Source organism: Kogia breviceps, chromosome 11, assembly GCF_026419965.1.
Source record: "Kogia breviceps isolate mKogBre1 chromosome 11, mKogBre1 haplotype 1, whole genome shotgun sequence".
NCBI lineage: Eukaryota > Metazoa > Chordata > Mammalia > Artiodactyla > Physeteridae > Kogia > Kogia breviceps.
This window is the reverse complement of record NC_081320.1, coordinates 91,415,218-91,438,100: the sequence shown is the minus strand read 5'-3', so window position 1 is coordinate 91,438,100 and position 22,883 is coordinate 91,415,218. Positions and strand designations below refer to the sequence as shown.

Sequence of the window (22,883 nt, the reverse complement as noted above, 5' to 3'; positions counted from 1 at the left end):
AGGCTCTAGGGCAAAATCTGCTCCTTGACTTTTCCAGCATCTAGCGGCTCCCTCATTCCTTAAAGCATTGCCCCCTTTGCATCATTTCAACCTCTGCTTCTGTCATCACACCTCCTTCTCTGACTCAGATCCTCTTATGAGGACCATTGTGATTACTTTGAGCCCATCCAATGTAATTCAGGATAATCTTTCCACATCAGCTTCTGCAAAGTCCCTTTTGCCGTGTAAGGTTATATAGTCACAGGTGACGGGGATTTTAAACATGGACATCTTTTGGGGGCTATCTTTATCGAGCTATCTAATTAGCTATTTATACACATGTTTATGAGAATAAAAAATAGGAAGGAAATACCCCAAAAGGTCAAAGTGATTATTCCTGTATGATAAAGATTTTTAAAGTTATTTGTAATTATGTAGTCAGTACATAAAATATATGTTGTGCCATTTTATGAGCCACCCATAAAATAATGTTGGGCCAGCATTTTGAATACTAATTAAAATGTTGACCTGAATGCCACATAGAATAATGCACATTCCCTTTGCACTTCAAATTCTACTTGAATAAATATTAGGTTCAATCACGGGCTTCAACTTTGGAAACTATCCCTGGGCTATGGGTTAGGAGACCAGCTTTCCAGTTAGAAAGTTCCACAGTTCCCTTTGATTCAGTTCCATTGGATACAGTTTTATTTTTACCGGGCTGCTGACTCATCCTTGGCTTGTTTTATAAGTGAATTGATGTCTGCTTGGTGTCAAACACTGTTCTTCCAGACACTGGGGTTGCAGAGATGAGTAACATGTCATCCCCCACCCCTTCCAGGAGCACACAGTCTAGTCGAGAGACAGTTGGAGCACAAAGATGGTACTGCAACAGGTCCAGGCAGCTCAGGCTATTATGTGAGCAGAAAGGAGCTGGTGATAGACTGTTGGCCACTGAGGGAGCTTCAGTGATGAATGAGTGACATTAGGTTTATTTTAAATGAAAATAAAACTGAAAATTCTGGAAGCAAAGCACATTTCTACAGTCATAATGACAACTGTCTCCTAGAACTGCAAAGGCTTCAGGAGATCTCAAGTGGCACAATCACTTGTTAGACACCCACAGTTAAGGGTAAACCCACTGCCTGGACCACTTCCTCAAAGCTGGGATTAACCCAAGGCCCTCCTTCTCCCAGACCTCTCCCTGACTTCTCCCTGTGTCTAGTGAGTAGGAAGTACTCCATTCCCAAGCTGCCTGCAAGGGAAGAACAGGTTGTGGAAAGGTCAGTCAGTCTGCCTGTTCAGTTGTGCCCCATGTGGGCCTGGCTCTGAGAGGAGCTATTGTGCAAGAGTGGTGCCTGGGATTCCAAACCAGCCTCAGATTGTAGGTCACCCGCTTCACTGAGCATCTCCCCACCCAGAAGGTTCCTCTCTACCTGCTGAAAGGGTGAGAAGCTCCCTGGGGCAGGTGCAGCTGGGGAAGGAAGTGACCCATGTAGTCTAAATCTTTGAATACATGCTATGAGTCGATTGAAAATTCAGAAAAATACATGCTACTTGTTTGGATCTTTTGTGTAGCCTGGTAGTTAAGCCAGGAGCCAGAATGCCTGGGTTCAAATCCTGGTTTGGGCATGTTCATTACTCTCTCTATGCTTTGGTTCAAGCATGAAATAGAAGTAGGATTGCTAAGATGGAATTATGCAACGCATGTGACGTGATTAGCAGAATGTTTGGCCAAGCGTAAAACTCCAATATATGCAAATCTGTTATCAACCTCCTAACATTCAATCCTTTATTTATTCAATCATACCTAAATACAGAGTCCTTCCTATAAGCAAGAGATAGTGCTTGACACGTTTATGGGAAAGAGAAGGTTTTTAAGACTAGAGTCCAAGTTTTTATGAACATAGAGTTTAGTAGGAAAGCAACATGTGCCCTAGAAACAGCAAAGGAGCAAAATAGGGCATCTTACAATGAAAGATACTGAATCAGATAGGAGAAGTAACTTTCCCTTGCTTGAAGATTCCTTCCAATTATGTCTTCTCTTTGATTCTGGGATTGTACTTAAAGGCTAATATCACTGACAGTAGAAACTATAGGACTTCAGAGAATGGAAAGGCCAGTGTAGCGGGGGTAGGGGTGCAGCTGGGACACCCAGGAGGAAGCGGTGCAGGCAGTGGGCTCAATGGCCTATGAAGTGATCCTGATGTCACTTCAGGATTGATTTTGGCGAGTACCTACTTTGTGAAGTACGTTGCTCTAGGCGTTGCAGATAAGGAAACTAACACAACATTGTAAATCAACTATACTCTGATAAAAATTAAGTTAAAAAATAAATGTATTCATATATTTATATATGGAGCTAGAGAGAGAGAGAGAGAAGAGTTATGATATGATTTCCATTTTCTTTGTTGTTGTCTCTGCTGACCTGTGTGTGTGCGTGTGTGCGTGTGCAAGTGTGCATTTCCTTTAGAAAATTTGGAGTTTATATGTTCTTAAGTCTTATTGTGGTTACCGCAATAATCATAAATAATATACATAAATCTGTATTTCCTGAGGTATCTACTTTTATCGGTATGTTGAAGTTTTGTTATGAAAAATGAGGAAGTCAATACAATTACATTTCTCCTTAATTTCATAATTAAGGACATTAATTTCCTAATTTCTAAAAATTATTGGTTTTTATTGTTATTGTTAATTATTGTTCTATTGATTCCTAATTGCTATTAAATCATTACTGAGAAAAACCTAGTTTGGTAAATTTTTGTCCACATATTTTTTGAATTTGGTTTCCTAATGTTTTGCTTAAATTTTTACATCTACATGCATGAATAAATCTGAGTCTATAATTTTCCTTTTAAATGCTGTCATTGTCAGATTTGGAATTATTACCTCTTTTCTAGCCTCTCAACTGTAGGCCATCTGTTTCCCAAGGGACATTTAGTAGCATCTGGAGACTATTTTTATTGTCATGACCCGAGGGGCAGATGCTACTGGCATCTAATGGGTAGAGACGAGCGATCCTGCTCAACATCCTACGCGGCACGGGGAAGCTCCCCACAGCAAAGATTAGTGCCAAGGTTGAGAAATCCTGCGCCAGAGCATTTTGAGGAAGATTGGAATGATTAGGCCTTTAACGTTTGGTAGAATTTGCCTGTAAAAGCGTCTGCATTTAGTCATATCATTCTTCTAAAGTAGTAAGATGGTTTTAATTTTTTATTGTAGAGGTAAGTGAATTGAGGTTCTGTGATATTAAGTTAATGTTAGAGTAGCATTTACAAATAAAATCATTGGACGTCATGCATTTACTTACTTATTCATTTATCAGATAATGATTTTTTACCTAGTATAGGCATGCAAGGGTCTCTATTAGGTACTGTGAGATGCACAAATGAAGATGTCACTCTTCTTTTATGAGAGTCTGGTCAGGAGGATCAAGCATGTAGCCATATGATTGTAATCCAAAGCAGGAGTAAGAAGTAAGTACCATGAGAAGAACACAAATAAAACTCGATAGAGGAGAGAGAGAGAGAGAGAGAGAGAGAGAGAGAGAGAGAGAGAGAGAGAGAGAGAGAGAGAGAGATCGATCCAGGCCAGGGAATCAGAGAAGAAATTTGATAAAGTATTTTCTATAGGCAGATTTAAAGGGACTAGATGATCTGGGTTGGCATCAAAAGTGGTGAGTCTTTCGGCAGAGGGCTTGAGAAAGCAAGTAGAAGTAATCACATTACAAAGAGAAGATGAAGTGTCATGATGGAGGGCCTCAAATAACAAACTAAGGGCTTAAATTTCAGCCTGTGGGCCACAGAGAAGAGAGCTCCTGTAGTTACCTGTGTAGGGTAGTCGACTGATACAAGTTGTGTTCCAGCAAAAAATACTTTGGAGGCCTTGCAGATATGTATGGGGGTAGGTTATCACTTCAAAAACTGAGAGCTTCTTCCAAGCCCCATTTTATTTACATTCTTGCTCCTTAACCCAGGCTCTGTCTCCGATCCTGATCTGGCGCTGTCGTGGCAGTTTCTCTGTGATGACAGCAATTTGTTCATCCCCATCCGATATTCTAATCTCCTGCCTACCACTGAGGTTAATATGTTTGGTTACGGTTCACAAATGAGGAAGCCAAAATTCTGTGAGCTAGTGTGGACCCCTGCTGTTTCCCAGCCCACATGGAGAGAGTGGAAATTGGATTTTGCTACCAAAAACCAGGGCTGGCAGCTGCTGAGCCCTGGGAGATCATACAATCTGCCAGGATCCTTGCTACCCTCCATCTCAGCACAGCCATACCCACTTTTTTTGTTGTTGTGTGTGAACTCAGCTATGCATGAAATTCAATAGTTTCCATAGATAAATCTGATCAGCATGACTGAAAATAACCAAGACTCTGAGAGAACAAAATAGGAGTGTATCTCTTTTATCAATAATCCTAAGCAAATTTTAAAAATATAACAACTTTTTCCAAAGTTACTTCAATTAAACAGCCTCACGTCACTGCTGTTCTCAGAGCAATGATTCAGCAATGAAACTCACGTCAGTAAAAGTTGTTGACCAGTGAGGAAGAAATAAGAGTGTGAGATTGCAAACTTATCCAGGTTATGTAACCAGAGAAATATGACGAACTCTCCGGTTTCCAAGGAAAAGGAAACTCAAACATCTCACTTGCACACGGCAAGCCCACAGGAACATATGAAGGCATATGAAGAATATGTGCATATATATATATATATATATATATATATAAAACACACATACATATATACACATATGTGTGTATATATATGCATGTGGATACACAACGTGCACATACATAGTATTGTGAAACACACTGCAAACAAAACTCATATATATGTATATGTATATGTATTTACATATGAAGGTAAGCACAGACTGCAAGTACAGCATAAATCCATAATATAGCCCTTTGAAATTCTAAAAGAAGACAAGGAGAGAAGTTGTAACATTAAAAAAATAACTGTGTAATCACTTTGTGATTAACTGCAAAAACATTAATGAAAAGATTAATATAACCTTGGATATAACAGATTGATATAAGATTTGTTAAGCTTATATGAAGAATTTGAGGCAATTTCTTCATCTGATGTTGGCAAAAGGAGTTACCTGCTTGAGAACGAATTGTGTAATCTTGACACGATTTTAGTGCAATAACTCATGGTGCCAACAGAAGTTGAGGGACAGGTGGAAATAATGGAAGGGAGGAGGTGCAGGCTGGTGGCCACTATCTATGAGACCTGGCTTTGTAAGACCAGAACTTAGGAAAATTAAACTTTCAGGAAGAGTTTTCTCAACACTTTATAAAGTATTATAAAGTTGCTAGCAGTAAAAGAAGACTGTGCAAAAGCAACAATGCGTTTGATTGGCATATTACAGCTCTCATTCTGATGAATAAATTTGAGAGGATGGTGGGCTCAGGAGAGTATAATCAACACTTCTCCATGTTGAAAATAAGCTGTTATAGTCTCTACCATAAACTGGAGTTATAAAAACAGTTCAGGTTTTATACAGCATGCAGAAGAGAGGAAGTGAAAATGGATGGTAGTCTTAATCTTGATTCTACTGTGTATCTGGAACTATTCAAGAAAACTTCATGTGCTATATCTCATGTGTTGTTGAGATCTAATTTCCATGCTCATCATCCTGAGTTCTCATTTAAAATAGAATTCAGTATACACTCAGATAGAAAATTTCAAATTTGCTATTCGCCTCCCAAACTCTTCAATGCAAAAATGGGTGAGATGCATTTTTTTTTATAGCTTTCTGCTTAATGTTTTCTTTTCCTTTTTTTGAAACAAACAGGCCTTCATTTAGAGCACCCTTTAAAGAAAGCTAGAGGTAAGAAACATAGGGAAAGCATATCTATATGTCGTATATATCCTTAGGAGTTTTGAGTTTCAGCTTGAGGTACTTGAGGTCCAAACTATTTTTGGACCAGGTTTTCAGAATAGGGGCAAAGACCATCACAGTAACTTGTTTATGCTGATAGATGCTCTCTCCTTTCTACTCTCCATATGGTTCTGGGTCATTACAGTCTTCTGCTGAGAAGGATGAAATTAATGGCAAAGGATTTGGGAAGTTATTGGCATTTGGGAATTTATAAAATATTTATGAAAACCTGTCTGAGTGAGAATTACTCTGGGGCATTGCCTAATCCCAAAGGATGGAGAAATTTGCCCAAATGCTAATCAGATTTCTTAGGATTCAACCAAACATTTCTGGTTTAATTCATGTTATTCCCAGGATTATGGGAGCCATGATGATTTAGTGAGAGAACAGGAGTCTAATTTAGTCCAATAATGATTTCACAAGAGACAAGCAAGGAGACTAAAATAATCCCAGAATACACCAGAGGAGAAATATTGAGCAAAACCATGAGAGAGATGATGTATCGGAAACCAATCAATCCACAGAGAGGCTGTTCTAGACACCAAGTGGGAACAAACAAAGGAAACAGAAGACCCTGTCCAGCCTGTTGAGAAGATTTGGATACAGAGGCAGGAAAGCAGCAGAACGTATCCTAGGCATTGTATATGCTCTAGAAGTTCTGGGAACCAAGGAAGAAATCCTAGGCAAGCTGGGAAAGTTTGCTGGAGGATGTAAAAACTGGAAATGGAGCCATGGATTGATCAGAGAGAGGCAAGCAGATCCTAGAATGTTCCTAAGAGAGTAAAGGGCAATTTTGGCTGGTCCCAATACCAGTTGGGGGGTATTTGGAAATACAAAAATAACAACAGGGGTTGTGCATAAATTATGCATCAATTTATGTCAGGCACTGCGATGTTTGTTTTCATATGTTACACAATCCTCACAACTCTATGAGAACGTACGTTATTAATCTCATGACATATTAAGAACATGAAGTTTTGCCTATAGAACTAGCGCAAGATCACACATCTAGTTCTGATTTGTAGATATTAAGAGTATCATAACTCAGGTAGATTTTTTTGTTTTTAAACAAGCAGGACTGTTTAAGTGAGATGTATTAGCCAAAACCTTTGGTCATTGGGAGCACAGATGGTTAGCTTGGTAGCACTCCTGTATTGGTGAGCTTCTGAAATGGATACGAGTTTTCAGATCATTGACAACTTCAAGATTCTATGGCAGTAGAATCTATGGATAAGTAAATGCCAAGTGAATTTTTACCTTAGCCTTGGCATGAATATCAGCCGGCAGACACCTCATCTGCTCACGGGTGCTTCAAAGGCCATTTCTCTGGGAACTGCTGTGCAGTGCAAACTGTATTTGTAAATTCTCCCTCCGTATAGCTTGTGGCTAATTTACCTACAGACCTTAAATCTGGCAGAATTTTATGAACTGAGACTCTCTATACAAGTGTAATTAAGAGGCACTTTACAATTTGAGGTTCTAAATAATGGCTTAAGGGCAAAAAGATTTTTTTTTTAAGGGTGAAGAACAGAAAGTGCAAATTAAAAAAAAATTACCCTTCATTTGATATAAAAGAAATGCACGTTAAAAGTGGAAAATTTTGGAAACTCAGAAAAGTAAAGATGCTAAACTACAATGACCCTTAAACCCAACCTCCACAGATCATCACTCTTAGCAATTCAACACAGTCCCAACAATTCAGCAAGTTCCTTCCAGCTCTGTTTTATATAGATGAAATAATATTTTCAAAAACAGGATTCTCAAACTCTTTGACCTCAGATTTTACATCTTAAAAATTACTGAAGATTCCAAAGTATGCTATTTTATGTGTTTTGCTATTGATACATACTGTTGGATATTACACTTGAAAAAAAAAAGTTTATTTATTTGTCTAAAATTGTAATAATAAATTCATTACATGTTAATACAAATGACATATATTGGTAAAAATAACTATATTTTTCAAGAGAAAAATTTTTGTGAAAAGAATGGCATCATTTTACAAATCTTTTTAATGTCTGATTTAACTGAAAACAGCTGGATTCTTACATCTGCTTCTGCATTCATCCTGTTGTGATATATTGTTTTAGGTGAAATATACGAAAAAAAATTCAGCCTCATATTATGAAACCGGAAAAGGAAGGAGTATTTTACCAGAGTTTTTAGATAATTGTGACTGTCCTATAGTCTCTGGAAAACTCCACTGTACATTCATGAGAGAAAGAGAGTAAAATGGCAAATACTATCTTAGCATCATTATGAAAATAGTTTTCACTTCACAGACTCCCTAAAATTTTGAGTCTTAGGGAACGCCAACAGTCTCTCTACTAGACTTTGAGAGTCCCCCACTACATATATATTCTGTGTTTATCACTCAAATGTATATTTAAACATTATTAAAATAATTAAAATTAAGATCTGTTATAATTGATTTAACCATTTCCCTGTTATTTGGGCTTTTAGTTTCATCCTGTCTTATACGAACAAAAATAACACTGGAATAAATAAATATCTTTTATCCATAATTTCACATCTGAATTTCATACTCTACTCTCTTAAGGCAGATTACCAGAATCTGAAGATTGTATTTTATGATACTTAATATGTTTTACCAACTTGATTTCAAGAAAAATTCTACCAACTTCTAGCCATCAGATAGGATATAAGCATATATCTCACTGAGTCCTCAGCAGCACTGAATATATTATATCAAATAATCATTGCTTTGCTGTTCAGAAAACATTTTTTCTCCAATTATTTGCATACTGATGAGGTTAACTAATTTTTATACTTTTTAGTCACCAACGAATATTCTCTGTGTGTAAATATAACAGTGGGCTTCGTGGCATTACTGCTGATCACGAATTCTGTCACTGTGAAAGATGTTTACAAATCTGATCAAATACTGAAACAATTTCCCTTAATAATATAATACCGTAAGCAGGGGGCTGTGCATATTATAGTTTGCTAAGGTTGCTGCAACAAAGTTCGACAAACTGGGTGGCTTGAGCAGCAGAAGTCTGTTGTCTCAGAGTTCTGGAGGACAGAAGTCTGAAATCAAGGTGTGGGCAAGCTTGATTTTTTTCTGAAGGCTGTGAGGGAGACTGATTCTTGCCTCTCTCCTAGTTTCTGGTGGTTTCCTGGCAAACTTTGGTGTTCCTTGGCTTATAGAACCACCACCCCAGTCTCTGATTTCATCTTCACGTGGCATTTTTCCTGTGAGTGTGTGAGTGTGTGAGTGTGTGTGTGTGTGTGTGCGCGCGCCTGTATCCAAATTTTCCCTTTGTATATGGTCACCAGTCATATTGGATTAGGGGCCCACCCCACTCCAGCATGGCCCCGTTTTAACTAATCACATCTGCAATGTCCTTATTTCCAAACAAGTTCACATTCTGAGGTACCGGGGGTTAGGATATCAACATAAAAATTTTGGAGGGACACTATTCAGTCATATGACTCAAGACTGACACATCTAGTGCAGCGTAAAATTCCAAGATTCAGACTGACCCCTACCACCCACCCCCTATTCCTAATAAGAAACTTCACATCTTTCAGTGGCCTATATAGTTAGGTACAAGGGGAACACAATCTTTGTTCTCCTCATCCTCTTCCTCTTCCTTTTCCTCCTTCTCATCCATTACAGATGTCCAGAATTTTACTGATCACAAATCACTTCTGCATGCCTGATATCACTTGACCTTCTCAGCTATTTAATGAAGGCAGTGTTGAGATAATAATACACAGTTTAAAGGAATCTGAGGCTCAGACAGTTTGCCTTGCAATCACAGATCACTGTGAAACACGAGAGGCTCACCGTGTGTTTGGATCAGAGCCAGTAGGGTCAGCTTTAATGACCACAGCTCTAAATGACAGCCACACAAAATGCTTTTGGATTAACAAAAAATAGCATATAGAATTAACACTAGGATGGTGAATTATAGCTTAAATAAGAAAATTCAGTTTCCTAGAATAATTGTTACTCATCTTTTGAGAGAAGAGTTGCAATTTCTTATAACATGTATGTTTTGCAATCTTTGTTACCTTAAGCTTTGCGGTAAATAGTTGCATTAACAAGCTTTATAGTCAGGCAGTTACGAATCTCTGAGGGCCTTATTTCTTCTCATTAATTGTTAGTAAATATAAGATAAAGATATCTAAGCAAAAAAATCAGAGGCAATATTTAATCTTCATAAGACCTTTGCTCCAATAGGCTAATTTCTAACAACACTATTGGTGTATTGTATTCCTAGGAACACAGAAGTGTAACCATTGTTATTAGTTCCACCTATTTTTTATTTACAGAGAAAGTAAATATAAATCGTCTTTTTATTTTCCATTCATGTAAAAAACTTCTCAACTCTGCAGCTGTCGCTTACATTTGCAATATCAAGATCAGTCAAAATTGGAAGTTTATAATTTTTGATTCTAGTCACAGAATCAGCTAGTGGTAAATCCACTGGGAAATATACAAAAGGAAATTCATCACAGCAATATTACAATGCACGAAAAGAGCCCAGCTGTCTACTGTTAGAGCAATAGATAAATACACTGTGAGAGTCTCACTTAATTAATGGTATAGGACAGTGAAAATGAGTGAGTCAGCATGGCTGACTCTCAGAAACAATATACTGAGAGCAGTCTCCGAAGAATGCGTGCAATACGAATCTGGTTTTATAAAGTTCAGAACCATGCAAAACTCAGGAATATACTGTTCAAGGATGCATCCTGGTGTGTACAGAGCATAAAGAAAAGCAGAACATTGATAAACACATGATTTAGGTGCGTGGTTTTCTGCGTGGCAACAAGACAGGGAAATTCACTCAGGAACGCCCAATGGACCTCTGGTAGATCTGACACACAGACCCTACCTCTGCTGGAAAAGTAAGAGGGAAGAAAATAAAGGGGGATGTTTGAATGAAGCCACCCTGACCGAGGTCAATATGCACTGTGTGCCTGCTACGTGCCTCTGCACTGCTGGATACATCTGAGTGGGGGAGAGGAAGCAGAAATAAACCAGGCCTGACTCTTGCCCTTGCAGAACTTAGTGAAACCATTCAGGAGGCAACATTCACCTCAAAAAATAAGCCAGGGCTTCGGGCAATCTGTGCTTTTCTTCATTGTGTGGCTGGCTTCTTGTTACAGTCCCAATTAGTCGAGAAAAATCTGTTCTGTCCACCTGTCTAACACAACACTTTGAAAGTCCTTTCTCTAGAGTCACTGATCGTTAGAGTTGGAACCTAATGGAACCTAATGAAAACTCTTCCATGGTACCCCAGCGCTTGTAGCGTATGCCAAGCTCTGTGCCGCAGCCCACAAGGGCATTCAAACTCTGGCTTCTAAGTAACCAAGTTTCCGCCCCCAGCTGTGCCAAAGGACCACCCCAGACTATTTGCTCCTGCTTTTGCAAATCTTCCAATTTGGCAAGCCCGGTCAGTCTTCTGGGTCTTTGCACATGCTGATGGGTCTGGGTGGAGTATTCCACGGAGCACCTAATGAACACCACCCAGCTCCTTGATACTCGGTGCAGGAAGCCTTGCCTTACCCTCAACCCGGGACAGACACCCCTCACCTGTACCCTCAAGACCCTTCTACTTACCTCTATCAACAACACGTACTTACCACAGTGTTAAGTAATTATCTGTTGTTTTGCTGTTTCCCTGATAATTCTAAGAGCTCCCTGACGTACAGGAATTTCAGGGTTTTATGTAAAGGGTAATATTAGTAACCAATAAAACCAAATAGGCCATGAAGCAGTATTTGCAGATAAGAAAACGAGTGATTCATCTAAATATTATAGGGGTCTATAGGGCGAGATGTACATCTTATTGGAGGAAGCAAGAGTTGAACTGGCCTTCGAAGGGTAGACTTGGATCAGCAGAAAAAAGGGGAAAGCACATAACCAAAGGGGAAGCACATAAGCAAAAGTGCAGAGGGAAGAATTTGGAAGGTATCTCAGCAACAATGAAAGCAGAGGAATGATTAAGCAAGAAGTTCCTATTATCATGGGGGATAACTTTGGAAAAGAAAATTGGGCTAACTTAGGTCAATAATTGGGTGTAAATCTTGCATGAAATGGGAAGGACAGTGAAGAACGCAGATCATCTGAATGATCTGATGAAACTCTGAAGCCAATTCTGAGTTAACAAGGCAAAATCATTCAAAATTAAAACTGCAAACGTCACAGCTAAGCTTGTCTTTCTGCCCCTGATCAGAAATCCATACTAAGTTCTGAACAGTACCTGCCTTAGCCCTCCTCGAGGAGGATGCCTGGCAAATTGGAGGCAATAGGAAAGACTGACTCATTCCAATTACTCTTTTGAAAATGAAAGAGGTAAAGGAAGTAAACCCACTTAAGTGCTCAGGGAAATTGTGAAGTGCCTGTCAGATTGGCATAATTGTATGGCAGCCTTTTGTGAGCCGTGATGGAGGACGGTTCAGGTAAGGAAAAGCCTCAGTGAAGTAAAATGCTTTCCTCCACTTAACAGTTGTAGAAATAGACTGTAGATGATGGTGTTTATGTGCTCCAGGCGAGTTTCCACAGAGAAAGGAATGTCCCCAGGAAGGGAAACCTTCCTGGAACCAGCTAGAGAGCATGACCTGTCTCTGCCTAATCCTCTACCCTCCCAGGTCCTCTCTTCCCTTACCTCTCATGGTTGCTGCTCTCGCACCAAGGAACTCAGTGCAAAACCAAGTCAAAGAATTATTTGTGAGCTGAGGGTGAGGGTTTCTGCAATGGAGACCAATGCCGCTGAGCGCTTAAGGGACCCCAAGAAATAGCACCCTTCTCTCACTGCAAGGCAGAGATCAAGATATTATTTTCACGACTGAAATTAAGTTGATGCTGGATAACGGGGCATTGGCATGCTATGATAATGAACTATCGAACGCCAAAGGGAAACTCGAGACCTCTTCACATTGTGTGCTGCACTTCTAAAGAACAGCACGGGGAAGAAGAGCAAATGTGCACTTGCTGAGGGTAGTGAGCTTTCAAGGAGAAAAGGTGCCAGAAGGCACTTAACTTCTCATTCCCGGTTTCTTTTTACCAAATTCACAGTTGAGTAAAGTTATTCCTCTTCCCTGAGGGCTGAGTGATTAAAGGAAAGTAGAGAGACTGCGGGAGTCAGTCTAGTGGAACCCCCTCCAAAGCGAAGAAATTGTGACTGGAGAAGGGTAAGCCCACCTAGCAAATTTCTAAAATCTCAGTGTTCTCGGAGTGGCTGGAGGAAACCATTTTTATCTGGAAGAGCAAATCCAGAACCCTTATGGGTCTCATTAAATATGATTTACAGGTAGGGAGATGGGGGGGGGGCGCACAGAGGGGTGAGAATGGTTAACTGTATTAAAGGAGGTCAGGGAAGGTTGCATAAAGGAGATGACATTTGACCTCTAGTCCTAAAATAGTAAAGTGAAGATCCCAGACAGAATGTACAAGGCATGGATTTTGAAATGGCAAAAAATCTCTGGAAAATTCCAAATATTCTGTATAAATCTGGGGTAGTGAGTGAAAAAAAACTGAGACTATATAGGTACACAGATGAGCCTGGTTATGGGTCATGGGAGGACTTGTTTCCGGGAGATGATCTTGTTCTCTTAGAAACGGGGGAACCACCGAAGGGGTTCACAAATTATTTGTTCCCTGAGGTTCTCTGATGTCCCGGTGATCCTCACCCCCTGATCTTTTGTTTGCTCCCATCTTGAGCACAGCTCTACTTCTACTCTTGTCACTGTGTCAAGAATGTACTTCAGCTGAACTCTCCAGGTCTTATTTAATGGTGCACAATACATTCTTTGATAATTCAGTTGAATTGCCTGACCTTTCACTAATAATTGAGTGAGGAGGGAAAGGCATGAAAATGATAAAAACATGACCCTTATTTTAAGGATCACCTTTTACAGTTAAGGGAGACATGTGTCTACAAAGCTGTATCTAGAACAAATCTAAGACAGAGCTTGAAAAGGGGGCAAATGAAGTACCTTTGGAGCACAGAGAAGGAAACATTCAATATTCTCCATGAGGTTTCCAGTTAGAGAGGACTACACAAAAAGAGTAATCACACATGTGAGGGGGCAGTTTTATACACGAAACGGATGGTCATGTTAATCTCTATATGTATTTATGTCTGCCTGGTCCACACATGCTTGCAGCACATTGGAACTTGCGCAGAGTTAATGGTATAAATTGGAGATGATGAGAATCTGGAGAAGAGCAGCTGTGGGGAGATGGGACACAAGGGACACGGACACAGATTAGATTTATTTCTGAGGTCAGATCGAGAGAAGAGCTGCGGTTTGAAGGGGAGGGAGCAAAGATATATTGCTCGACTTTCTGACTCTGGTGATGAGGCAGAGATTACTCAATCCTGTAGGCCAGAAACCTGCAGCTGCTCAAGGCTCCTGGGAGTAATCCCTGGGGGGAGGGTCTGTAAAAGACTCTGGAATGGACCAAAAAGATTACAGCGTTAACTCAATGGAAAAGTAGGGACTGTATAGCACCGTCTTCTGGTTTATCTGATTTTATTGAGTTTTTATGCCTTTCTTTGTCTTTGAGCTATTAATAAGTTGTAGATAACTGACTGGTAACAATGCAGATGATTCTTCCTCACAGATATGCAAACACATTTTGTCCAATGGAGGACAATTTATCTCACCACCACTTCCTTGCAGACAACTGTCATACTGAATTCTCCTTTGAACTGATTGTAACATTTTATTGTTCTCCTAACTAACTAATGAGTTAATTAATTCATCGTTGACACATGTCAAGTTTATATATATATGAGTGATGATTTTACCTTTTTAAACAAAATTATCTTTTAATGTCCCTCAGTGACTTGAACTTTATTTGAATGTGGGTCCAAGGAATGTGGGTCTTTAACCTCACATTTCCAGTGGCAGGGAAAGGGCTCCTTGGCCCTCTAGTACATAACCTGAGTTCGTGTCGACTACTCCAGAAATCTGACAGGTGAGTGACTAGTCATCTCTTTCTTCCCGGATGCCTAAATGAAGTGACTATTTCTCCCGCAATTCTCTCCAGGAGACAACATGTGTGAGGTTAAAGCCTGAGACAAGGATTTCTTGTCTTGCCTTTAAGCTTTTGAAATGTCAGCTGCTTATTGTAAGCAAATAGTGTGCTCTGGCTGCCCTCTAATAGACTCATATCTCATATTCTTCCCATGCATTTATTAGTTGTGTCTGGAGGAAATTTCTAAACCAACAGAACACAATGGGCCATTGGGGAAGGAGTCTTAAGTGTAAGCATTATTCTCATCAAAAATAAATTCTAAAAGGTAGTTCACTGGGTAGAAGGAAATTCTATTTGGGGACATTCAAACAATGCTCCCATCTGATGGTTGTACCCTGCTAGTAGATTTGACTGCCCCCTCCTTTGTGGCCCCAGCATGTCCAGTACATACTCCTGTCCTAAAGGCTGTAATCCTTGATTACACTTGTTTCTTGATGTATCTGTCTCTTTACTAAGTTGTGAGGCCCTTGAGAACAGGAAGGAGACTTATATTGATCTCTCCTCAACATTACGCACAAATTTGGAATATAGCAGGTTTTTAATATGTATCCCTGCATCTCTACCTCTTTGTAATTTCCACTCCGAGGGTCCCGGGGTGTCCTTTGGAGTTGGACAGACCAAATATGTTGCTCCCCCCAATGTCATGGAGATAAGGCATGAGAATAAGCTGCTAAAAGAGAAAGCAATTAGAATCGTGGAAGCCACTAAATTAGACTCTCTCTAGACATCCTCCAAGAATCATAGAAATAGAAAAGAAAATCAGTAAAACTCCAAATTAGACCAGGCCTGCGGCATGATTGTGAGAAAGAGCGTACTAAAACTTCAATTTATATGTAAGTGGGGAAATAAACTTTAGAAACTAGTAGATTGCCTCTGGAGCTCCCGCCAGAGCTGAGACTTGTGTTGGGACCACGTGGAAGAAAGGTGTAGGGTCCTGGGTGTGACAGGAGACAGATGGCACCCACAAGAGTTCACAATCAGAAGAAGGAAGGCCCCACCTGAGTGAGGACAGATGTGAAGACTGGAAGTCAGAGCTACTGTAGAGTTAATTCTGGAATCTAAGTACCTAGGAAGGAGTAGAGCTGTCCATTGTACTGTACTAAATATTCTGTGCACTTACGAAACCTCATCATACTATGCTGGAAAACTACAAAGAGGCCGTGAAAAGGTCCAAAACTATGGTTGAGAGAACATGCTGTGTGAACAAAGGAGAAGTCACTGCCCTCGTGGGGCTATAACAGAAGGGCGATTTGAGGGGGGTCTGGAAGGAAGCACAGGACTACCTACTCACCAGGAGGGGGACCTGGGCAGCAAGTTCCCTCGTTGACTCTCAACAGATGTCTGGGCACTGACTTGACCCCCTTGAAGCTTCAGACCTTCCTCAGTCCAGGGATGCCCGTCAATATTCGTATTCTCTGTATTAATCTGTCCTCATGTCTCGGGTTCAATCCTCTTCTTGAATTTGGCAGGGTCCAGGTTGCTGCAGAGATAAAATTGGTGGAAATAGATATAGTATCAATGAGTAAACATTTTAGGTCGATTCAAGGATTTATATTTTAGGTGCTAATACAGAACTAAGGCTCAACTTTACATCTAGAACAAGTTTTTAGGCATAGAGAGTTATTAACTGCCTTTCTGTGATCTGTTTTCTCTATCAGAGGCCACTTTGGTGCCTATGCTAACCTGATATTCCTTGCACACGTCTAAAAAAATATACAAAGTATCCTTTGCTCAGGTGTACTGTAGGGAACGAACATTCATTGAGAAGATGCACAGAGCCAGGCATTATGGTAAGTGTACACTTTATGTACATTTTATCAGATCTTCTCTACTTGGGTACGATGCAACCCGGGGCACCATGAAAGAGTTGCAGATGAGCTGAGATATTGATACTCTCTGCCTTTGAGGTGTCTGAACAGGACTGAGGCAGCCAGAACCCATGGGCCAGACACATCAGGCCCCAAAGAGCCTATGTATGTTTTCTGTGTGCCTGTCATGAAACATCTGGATCTCACTGTGTTATAGCATTTATCCCTCATGGCAAACTGTAAGGTAAATACTACTTTCACCATTTCAGATATGGTGGACCCAGAGGAGGCTCCAAATAAACTAGTAACTAGTTAATTAGTCATCGTTAGATCTCACAGACAGTGAGTGTCAGAGTCAGGGGTGCAGTTGTGTCTGCCTGGTACTGAACGCTGAGATTTTCCTCTACCCCACACATTTCAGTTACCAGGACCCTCATGGGTAGCCTCAGTCCAGAAGGCTTAGGACCTCTCTGCATGATATCTGCAAACTCTCAGAGGGCAAGGATTCAGATTTGGAAGCTGAAGTAACAGAAGAACTGGGAGGAGCTCCCAGACAGCATCAGGTTCTGGAATGGGTGGCACTTTCTGCTGAACAGTACAGTCTGATCACAGCACAGCAGTGAAAGAGGTTGGGGAGTCAACTGGGTTCAAGCCCTCGATGTCCTGTGTGACAGAGTACGGAAATCGGGCAAGGAGGCGTAGAGAGTGGGAAGCCACTGAAGCTTTTCTTTCCTTTAGTTTTCCCTTCAAATATCTTTTATTAAGTCTCTCCTGTCCCTGGGTGGACCTGGAGTCATTTTAACATGAAAGCCCAGGCCACGTGAACTCAGCAGGCCCTCCTGCTTGGCTGCAGGACGCCAGTCCATCCGGGGCATCCTTGGGGCGTTACCTTCTCCCACAAATTAGGTCAGTTGGCTTCCTCAGCAGCTGGACCAGTGCCCATGTTGCTGCCATGGCTTGTCCCTGAGCCAATGCTTTCTGCTCCACTGAGGACACTGCCTCTGACGCTGTGTTGCCCCTGGTTGGGATGTGGACTTCGCAATGCCTGCCTCAGAGCTGCTGCTTCTCGCTCTTGACCGTGCTCACATCCCACTGCTACTTGCCTCTAGGTTCCTCTGATTTCCCTCTGACTGCCTTCATTCCCCAGTGCCTTCCCACTCTCAAACACTTGCCTGCCACTTTCTTGGACCAGTCTTATCTCTGGCTGACTGCTCTAAGTGGTATTTGTATCCATTTGCTCCCTCACAAATCAACACCCAAGAGGCGGCTACCATTGATTCAGCTATACTGCCACTACTTTCGGTTCTTATCATCTAGGGAGCTCTCACAGCAAGATGTGTTGGTGCAAGCCGTTAGAACGGTTCAGGTAACACCCACCACACTGTACTATTTCTCCACCCTTAACTTCAGGCCCTGTAACTAACCTGGCTCATTATGGCGAATTTCTTCTTCCCTTGGGCTAGATTCTCTCCCTAAGCATCCACATTCTTTTTAGAAATTTCATTCCACGGAGTTATGCCTGCCCAGTTTACCAGATGTGCTTGAAGATATGTTGGCATCCTAATGTTGGCGCTCTTAGAGTTATTTTCCTGGGATGTTAGCCAGCATCTATGTTAACAGTGGATAATAGGACCTAGAAAGTCACAGAACTCACATACACTTTTCTCCTTATTTCAGAAGCATGTCATATTTACTGCAGAGATTTTAGACAATGCAGTAAAACAACAGAAAGAAAATGAATATCCCTGGTAATTTTACCATCCAGAGATAAATGCAGTTAACATTTACTGAATGTCATTTATATTTATTATGTGACTACTATATTTATTACGTGTCTGCCATTGTGCTAAGCACTAGCAATAAAAAACAAACAAAACAGAAGCCTTGCCTGCCTGTATATTGTCTTATAACCTGTTCTTTCTTCCATGCTACCGTTTCAGACAGCCTATTTCATTTTATTCTTTACTGAAAATGAAAATTTTCTGAATTGTTTCTTGCACTGTGAATCAAGTCACATCCAGATACATGCCTCTTTCAGAATCTTCCAGCTGTCTGTCTTTCCCCTGCACTGCAGCACTTTTCTCCTAGACCTCCTTCTTCCCTCTTTATTTGCTCTTAGCTAGTGATTCAGCGAACTGTCATCCTCAGTATTTGTCAACAAATAGAGGGAATGGTCTGCCTTGGGCTCTGCTCTGCCCACTTGCATGATGCTTGAGTCTCTCCCTCCCACCTGCCAGTGGTGGATGTGACCCCTCATTCTCCAGTGCTCAGCTTCCCATCAGCACTTGCTTATTGTAGTAGGACATTCTGTTGAGCTGACAGTCTTCCCTATTCCCATACTTGAGGCACTGCCTTCTGTGGGGTGGGGTGGGAGCTCTAATTCTCAGTGTTCACTGTTCCCTGTTCAGTGCTCACTGTTCCCGGAGTGGATCTTTTTTCCTTGGGGAGTGTGGCTGCAGATAGATGCAGAAGGATAGCAGAGGGTGCTCTCTCACTCGAGGGGAAGATGGGCAACTGCTCAGCTTTTGGATTGGTTCAAATACTGGATAGTCTTTGAACTTGGGGATAGATCATGGAAGAAGAAAACAGGTTTTTCTTTACATAATCTCTGTTTCACAAAATAAAGCCCAGGTAGCTTTTTCTCTATGTTGTTTTAAACCGATTAGAGTTAGTAGAAATTTCTCTCAGTTTTGACATTAGATTGTCAGTCCATCTTAATGGTCTCTGTTGTCATTTTTCAGTTTCTTTTCTTTACCTTCATTCATACTTCAATTGAAAGTTGGGAGAGATGTCCTTACTCCATGTAGGTGTACATCTAGCCTTCTCAATAATCATAATAGCTGCTTTATTGAGCACTTATGTGACTGCTACTTTTCTAATTGCTTTTTCAATGTTATCATTTTGATTCTAATCCCATGAGGTAGGATCTTACAGTTAAAGAATCCAAGACTGAGAGGTTAATAAAGCATTAGCCCAAAGACACTGAACTTGTAAGATGCACAGTCTAGATTCAAACCTAGGACTCTCTCACACCGAGGCTCCTGACACTTCCCCAGTCTCTTGACACATTTAAAGTTAATTATCATTTGAGTTATTTTGGGACTCCCCTCTAGAAATGAATTAGGACTGAGCTCATGCAAAATTTCAACTGATGGTGGCATTGCGTACTGCAGGTAAAGGGTAAGAATTGTTTGGCACTTTAATGCTATTTTCCTTTTTCCTTTCCTTCCTTCTTTGTACTCTCCTACCCTCCTTCATCCCTTTGCTCTAGGTTCTCATGCTACATTCAGTCCATGAACCAATATTACCTACTTTCTACATGCACACAATTCCTAGCACAGTGGGGTTGATTGGAAATAAGTGGGTTCGAAAGCACTGCAGTAAAAAATGGCTTCTCTGGAGGGTGATGCAAGAGGGAAGAGATGTGGGAACGTGTGTATATGTATAGCTGATTCAGTTTGTTGTAAAGGAAAAACTAACACACTATTGTAAGACAATTATACTCCAATAAAGATGTTAAAAAAAAAAATGGCTTCTCTGACATCTGAAAATGGAGAGTAGACCTAGTCATAATCAGATGCCATTAACTGGTGATGCTTTCATGTGTCAATGGGAAGAGGGAGAAAAGTAGCCTCCCAGAGGAAACAGAAGAGCTGACAAGCTCTAAGACACCATGGCTGAGCTCTCTGGCGGGTGCTGGTTGGTGCTCTAGCACAACAACAGGGGAAGGTGGCTAACACTCAGGATGTGCTATTAGGGCACCTCTGTCTCTTGAGGCATGATGGAGCAGACTCTCCCTAGCAATGGCCCTGGAGGGTAGATTGAGAAGACGTGGGATTACCCAGGCTCTAGTCCTTCCTTCCATATTCAACAAGTGTGGCTCATGAAGTCCATCAACTTGATCACAAATGTAAAATCTATCCATTTCCTTCATGAACTCAATAACATCATGCTTTTTTAAAGTACCTCCACTGATTCTTAAAAAGTATAAATAGCAATGCCTGTTTGGGACTAAAGTCTATCTGTAAATTAAATATTTGAGATCCAGTAATAAAGCCTATCTCTGCACTTGAGCAAGTTATGTCTGGCCGAAAACAGTTATTGACTGATAGGTAAATGATTTAATTTTTCTCCAGATGGGTTTTAAACTTTATTCCTATTCTCAATACTTACACATTTGCAGCAAGACCAGCTCCCTAACAAGTTACCCCATTCCTACATAAATAAATTCATGTGTTTTACCTCACTCACATTGCCTATGTGCATAAATACAGGCCCAATTATATTCTCATATGAAATATTCAAAAAGAACTGGTCCGCAACCCACTACTATATGATGAATTGCACATTACGGGTCTTGGCTGAGCAGACCGGGGTGTCTGTCTACACATTAATTCATAATGACAATTCACAAGAGTTCCCTTAGTGAACCTGCCATTTATCTGTCCCATAAGGAAATCAGATTGTCAGACCTGAGAGCTGACACATATAGCAGTGTCTGTCAGAAATCTGAAGCTACTGCTCTCAAACAGACCTTCCAGAAAAACAAAGGCATTCAATCCTAGAGGCCACTAGGAAAACAAGGAGGGCTTTAGGTAGTTTCTCAGGGAGAAGCACTGTGCCTCGCTGATGAGTTTCAAGACGGCCACAGCCTGTGACACATAAAGGTCACCAACATCCCAGAGAAATTCTCTTTCTCTTTTTAAATAGCTAATTACTGAGATAGTAATTCACATTCCACAAAAGTCACTCATTTAAAGTATACAATTCAGTGTTTCTTAGTCTATTCGCAGAGGTATACACCCATCACCACTATCTAACTTAATAATACTTCAGTCACCCCCATTAGTAATCATTTCTCAACCCTGATACCCACCTGCCAGAATCCTCAGGCAACCATTAATCTACTTTCTATCTCTATGATTTGCCTATTTGGACATTTTATATACGTTGAAATTTTAAAGCATACCCACTAAATAATGGAAATGCACCAATGAATGTGTAATTTCCAAATCAATAGTTGCAAAAAAATTATATGAAAAAGATCATTCCAAAAGAATACAGAAATGAGGAGAAACAAAAACAAAAGAAGCACGATAAATAGGAAACAGAAGATAGGAATTAATAAAGATGAAATCAGAAAGTCAACAGAGAAAATATAAAAGTGATTTACAAAACAAAAAATGCTGGGTGTTTAAAAAGATGATAAAGGAGACAAAGATGAGTCAAAATTGACTTAGAAAAAAAAAGGTAATAATAAACACTATTAAGAATTTAAAAGAAGTGTATAGGGTTTTACATTTGAGATAAAAAATGATAAAGGAATAAGTGATAAAAGGAAGAATTTTCTTGAACATTTTAAGTTATCAGAAGTGACTTCAGAAGAGGCAGACAATAGAGATTGACCAGTAAGCACTTAACAACTCGAAACAATAGTAAAATGTCTCTCACTCGAAAACAATGAAGCCCATATTATTTGCAAGGCAATGCTATTGAATCTCTAAAGAATAATATCTCACTTGGACACTTTTTTCTCTCCTGAGGCTAGGTAAGTGTTTTATATAAGTTTACTATCAACACCTGACAAGGCGACAGGAAAAAAGAACATTATTGAGCAATCATTCGTAAGTACATAAATATAAAATGTATATATGTTGACAAAAAGATCAAATGTATCACAGAAATGCAAAGAGAATCCATTACCAGAATATTTTTTTAAGAAAAAATAACACACACTTATCTCAATATATATGGAAACTATTTTATAAATAATTTTTATTTAAAAAATGGTCTCATTTGTACAAAAATAGAAGGATATTGGTATTATCAGATAAAGGGTCTGTGACAAAAATGCACAGAAAATTCTACTTAGTGAAAAACCTTTAAAAACATTTCCATCAAAATTATGAAAAATATATGCCCATATTCACTGCAACTATTCAACAGGTTCTGAGAAGCCATAACCATTGTGGGACAGACAGAAATGAGAATAAGAATTGGAAATAAAAAGATAAAATCGCTTTTATTTGCTAATTATTACTTTCTACCCAGCAAATTCAAGATTCTAACAAACAAAAGATTATACTTAAGAAAAATCTTCAGATAATTTTCTGGATAAAAGATGAATAATAAAAATTAATTTGCATTTTTTGGCATCAGGAACAACCAATGTAAAA

At 40.0% G+C, this 22,883-nt stretch overlaps 1 long non-coding RNA gene across 1 annotated transcript in view; it reads right to left on the bottom strand.

The window, feature by feature from the left end:
• Positions 1-22,883, bottom strand: part of LOC136792182 (uncharacterized) — an 84,684-nt gene that overhangs the window by 26,261 nt on the left and 35,540 nt on the right. The window contains exon 2 of the long non-coding RNA XR_010835633.1: positions 16,191-16,379. This is a non-coding gene — a long non-coding RNA (uncharacterized lncRNA). The remainder of the gene's footprint in view (positions 1-16,190; positions 16,380-22,883) is intronic.